Below are 5,624 nucleotides of genomic sequence, written 5' to 3'. Positions count from 1 at the left end.
CTCCCTCAGTACTGAGGGAGTGCCGCACTGTCGGAGGGTCAGTGCTGAGGGAGCCCCGCACTGTCGGAGGGTCAGTGCTGAGGGAGCGCCGCACTGTCGGAGGGTCAGAGCTGAGGGAGCGCTGCACTGTCAGAGGGTCAGCGCTGAGGGAGCATCGCACTGTCAGAGGATCAGTACTGAGGGAGCGCCACACTGTCGGAGGGTCAGTACTGAGGGAGCGGGCACTGTCGGAGGGTCAGTGCTGAGGGAGCGCCGCACTGTCGGAGGGTCAGTGCTGAGGGAGTGCCGCACTGTCGGAGGGTCAGTGCTGAGGGAGGGCTGCACTGTCGGAGGGTCAGTACTGAGGGAGCGCCGCACTGTCGGAGGGTCAGTACTGAGACAGCGCTGCACTGTCAGAGGGTCAGTACTGAGGGAGCGCTGCACTGTTGGAGGGTCAGTACTGAGAGAGTACGTGACTATCTCTCTCAGGTGAACAAAGACCCTGTTGGAACTACAGCAGCTGACATCTTCCCTGATATCTTAGGGAAATATTTATACGTGCTATAACATCAGTTTAAAACAGATAAGCTGATGCTTTCTCATAGACCTTGCAGCAGTAAGTCATATCACATAAATTCTGAATAGCCAGAATTGCTTAACAGCCAATGATACACTCATGAAATACAGTCCTGTTGTGAACTAGAAAATTAATTTTGTTGATATTCTGCAAACTCACAGTGCGCAAACTGGCTGCTGTGATTTCTGCAGGTTAAACTAATCAATCAGATTTATTTATAAGTAAAACAATTACAAAGAAGCAGCCAGGCCCTGCAAATTACTGATGGTGGAAATATTACAGAATATGTTACAAAGAGCAACAAGCCTCAGGCTGGAACACTCTCTTTGCATAACATTTTTCTTCCACAAGTCATTATGCAAGCTTTTTTTTTTCGGATGAAACAGTTTCCTTGAGTCTTCCAGGCACAGAGATTTTACATGTGGGCGACACAGTCCCTTTTCAGCCCACAGAGACTGCATTTGGAAAATGAAAGCCCCAGATACCAAGAAAATTCTGCAAGATGGATTCCAAACCGAGGTTTCCCAGGACTGAACAAGTGTCAGTCAAACAGAGGGATAAATTGACAGACATTTGCAATTAGCTCGAACTGCCACACTGAACTTGTCACTCTGTCAACAAACACCAATAGTGCATTTGTAAAAAGCAAACCTTTAGAATTTATGGTCCACACCTCAGCCGGACCACTGTGTTCTGTTCTCTGCCCTTTTGCAATGATGTTATGGCCTTGGATGGGTGACAGAAAAGATTTAGGGAATGGTACCCAGGGAGCAGGAGAGGATAGTGACGTGGACGGACTGGAGCAGCTGGGACTCTGCAGTTTAGACACACTGACACTGCGGCGCTCCCTCAGTACTGACCGTCCGACAGTGCGGCGCTCCCTCAGTACTGACCCTCCCACAGTGTGGTGCTCCCTCAGTGTGGGACGGTATCTTTCCTATAAAAGTTTGGTGTTGAATTCTAGTTAAACCCCTCCATCGCCTTGCAGAGATGGACACTGCAAGTCTCTCACTGTCCTGTTCCCTGCGATGTGGGATATTAAGCAGAGACTGAATCTGTCTCTTCGGTAGTCTCAGCATTCTGGGATGCCATTACTGTGTCCGAGCTGAAACCTCAGCCCTTAAATAGGGAAAATTTCGCCTGCATTGAGAAACAAAACCCCTGAGATCAGAGCAGCTTTCACATGCTGAACCGCTGATATTTGTCTTTCGAAGGGCTAAGGAGCAGGGAGACATGCTCTGTGTGCAACTGGATCAGGAAGGGATGGTGTGCTCGGTGCATTGGCCTGGGGTTTGAATCTTGTCCATCTGCAGGGCCAACGCAGTGACACTTTCAACGCACCAACTCTTGAGTGAGCTCACTGGCATGCCATGTCACATCATGGCATCTCTGCTGTTGGGAAAAGGCCAGCCACTGTACAACCGCAACACTACCCTCCTGCTCCACCTCACGTCATCCGTCTCCGCCCTTTCGTTATGTAGGAACATCGGGAAAAGGAGTAGGAGTGGGCCATTCAGCCCATCGAGCCTGCCCCACCATTCAACATGATCATGGCATATCATCCAACTCAGCACCCTGTTACTGCTTTCTGCCCCCCTCTCACCCAATACCCTTTCATCTCCTTAGCCCTGTCCAACTCCTTCCTGAAAACATTCCATGTTTTTAGCCTCAACCGCTTTCTGTGGCAGAGAATCCCACAGGCTCCCCACTCTCTGGGTGAAGACATTTCTCCCCATCTCAGTCCTAAATGGCCTACCCCATAATCCTTAGACCATGGCCCCCTGGTTCTGGACTCCCCCAGTCATCAGAAACAGTGTTTCTCCTTTCCCTTCTCTGGACGTGTGAGAATTTTGTAGGTTTCTACGAGATCTACTCCCTTATTGTTCAAAACTCCCCTGGTACCAAACAGATATAGATCCCCCGATACTTCCTGGTGGATGTTTTCTCTCTCTCAGGGCCCCCTAAGTTTGGATGAGACAAGCTGCATAATTCTCCATTTATTGAAGGGAAGTAAATGCCACTAGCTCCCATGGTGGGATTTGAACTAACACCTCGACAGCATTAGCTGGATTACACCTATAGCAACGCTCCCGCTAGGCCACCATCTCCACAAAGCAAAGCCAGACTTAGGAGCTTCTGAGTGCCTGGGAGAGCGTAACCCCTCCTTCTCCGAATCCATAAATATTATCCGTTTATAGGGAGGTATGGTTAGTGAGTTTGCGGATGACACCAAAACTGGAGGTGTAGTGGATGATGAAGGAAGTTATCTCAGAGTTAAACAAGATCTTGATCAGATGGGCCAATGGGCCAAGGAGTGGCAGATGGAGTTTCATTTAGATCAGTGTGAAGTGTTGCATTTTGATCAGACAAACCAGGGCAGGACTCATACAATTAACAGTAGAGGCTTGGGGAGTGTTGCTGAACAAACAGACCTAGGAGCGCAGGTACATAGTTCCTTCAGCGTGGAGCTGCAGGTTGACAGGGTGGTGAAGGGGGCGTTTGGCACGCTTGCTCTCACTGGTCAGTGCATTGGTTAGAACACTTTTGGAATACTGCATTCAATTCCGGTCAACCTTCTATAGAAAAGATGTTGTGACACTAGAAATGGTTCAGAAAAGATTTACGACGATGTTGCCAGGGTCGGAGGGTTTGAGCTACAGGCAGAGGCTGAATAGACTGGGACTATTTTCCCTGGAGCGTCGGAGGCTGAGGGGTGACCTTATAGAGGTTTATAAAATCATGAGAGGCATGGATAGGGTGAATAGCCAAGGTCTTTTCCCCAGGGTGGTGGGAGTCCAAAACTAGAGGGACATAGGTTTAAGGTGAGAGGGGAAAGATTTAAAAGGGACCTAAGGAGTAACTTTTTCACACAGAGGGTGGTGCATGTATGGAATGAGCTGCCAGAGGAAGTGGTGGAGGCTGGTACAATTACAACATTTAAAAGGCATCTGGATGGGTACATGAATAGGAAGGGTTTAGAGGGATAGGGGCCAAATGAGACTAGATTAATTTGGGATATCTAATTGGCATGGACGTGTTGGGCTGAACGATCTGTTTCCATGCTGTACAGCTCTCTGACTGGATGGCTCTATGAGGGATATGGGCCAAACGCAGGCAAACTGGACAAGTTTAGCTTGGGAAAAGTGACCAGCATGGACGAGTTGGGCCGAAGGGCCTGTTTCCCCGTGGTATGACCCTAACAAGGGGACGGGAGGGCGAAGATGGCTCCGTTTTCCTTTCAGATATTTATCCGTGCTTTCCTCTGTCAGTCTGCTCTCCAAATGTGCTCGCCCTCCCCCTCTCCTCCCAGTAAACAGGCGACTCAGAACAAGGAAAGACGTGATTCCAGTTTGGATGGAGGTGGCTGGCTACACTCTGGGGAGACCAATTTGCAAAAGATAAATGTTTTTTGAGTCATCGCTGCCTTCCCCTCCTCCCCCCACCTTGTGGAGCTCTCTCATTGTGTCTGCTGTGGGTTATTGGTCACATATCATGTAGTGCCTGTCACATGCTTCAGCATTATCGCACATCTTTATAGCTGGCAAAGTACAATGGGAGAGAGCTCTGAACCTGCAAACACTTTTGACATTTACAGTCACATCGCTGTTGTCCAAAATCGTGGTTGCAAGGAACATTTAGAAAGTGCAGCGCTCCATAACCAGCTCCCACTCCCAACCACCCTTTAAAACAAACCCTGGCTTTCCAATTTTAGCTGGGAGCCTTTATCTGCTTTGAATTATAGAGCTTCAGGCAGAGAGAGAGAGATAAAATCTGTCTGTTTATTTCTGGCACCAAGTATAACGACGTCCTATACCTATGTAGCGCATTCACAGTAACGGAACAGGAGCTGTGTCGGTTTAAACACTTGACACACGCCTGATAGGCAGAAAGGTGGAAGGAAAGAGCAGTGTTTTAGGAGTGTGCTGGGATGCTGAAATCCAGCGGGAATGGAAGTACCGAGGGATTCCAGCACTACTTGTGTGGCATTCTGGATCACATCTGGTCTCGGGAATACAGGGTTAGGGAGGGGCCCACTCAGGAAGATCCCAGGAACCAATCATCTTCAAAAAGATTCACGCTGCCCACACAACGCACATGGGCTGACAGCACTGCCAGAGTGACCAGTCCCATACTCCCACAGTGGCCAGTCCCAAACTCACTGAGTGACCAGTCCCAAACTCACTGAGTGACCAGTCCTATACTCCTACAGTGACCAGTCCAGTACTCACTGAGTGACCAGTCCTATACTCCCACAGTGACCAGTCCCAAACTCACTGAGTGACCAGTCCCATACTCCCACAGTGGCCAGTCCCAAACTCACTGAGTGACCAGTCCTATACTCCCACAGTGACCAGTCCAGTACTCACTGAGTGACCAGTACCAAACTCACTGAGTGACCAGTCCCATACTTCCACAGTGACCAGTCCAGTACTCACTGAGTGACCAGTCCCATACTCACTGAGTGACCAGTCCCAAACTCACTGAGTGACCAGTCCAGTACTCACTGAGTGACCAGTCCTGTACTCACTGAGTGACCAGTCCCAAATTCACTGAGCGACCAGTCCAGTACTCACTGAGTGACCAGTCCCAAACTCAGAGTGACCAGTCCCAACTCACTGAGTGACCAGTCCCGTATTCACTGAGTGACCAGTCCCAAATTCACTGAGTGACCAGTCCCATACTCACTGAGTGACCAGTCCCGTACTCATTGAGTGACCAGTCCCAAACACACTGAGTGACCAGTCCAGTACTCACTGAGTGACCAGTCCAGTACTCAGAGTGACCAGTCCCAAACTCACTGAGTGACCAGTCCCATACTCACTGAGTGACCAGTCCCAAACTCACTGAGTGACCAGTCCCATACTCCCACTGTGACCAGTCCCAAACTCACTGAGTGACCAGTCCCAAACACACTGAGTGACCAGTCCCATACTCACTGAGTGACCAGTCCAGCACTCAGAGTGACCAGTCCCAAACTCACTGAGTGACCAGTCCCATACTCACTGAGTGACCAGTCCCAAACTCACTGAGTGACCAGTCCCATACTCCCACTGTGACCAGTCCCAAA

General features: G+C 49.7%; 1 protein-coding gene across 1 annotated transcript in view; it reads right to left on the bottom strand.

Annotated features, from left to right (window-relative positions):
* The window catches only part of LOC109926285 (pyruvate carboxylase, mitochondrial-like), a 66,303-nt gene that overhangs the window by 35,493 nt on the left and 25,186 nt on the right, over positions 1-5,624 (bottom strand). The gene's annotated exons all lie outside the window — the stretch shown is intronic.

The sequence above is a fragment of the Rhincodon typus genome, chromosome 43, assembly GCF_021869965.1.
Source record: "Rhincodon typus isolate 14 chromosome 43, sRhiTyp1.1, whole genome shotgun sequence".
Classification (NCBI taxonomy): Eukaryota; Metazoa; Chordata; class Chondrichthyes; order Orectolobiformes; family Rhincodontidae; genus Rhincodon; species Rhincodon typus.
This window is presented reverse-complemented; position numbering and strand designations above follow the sequence as displayed.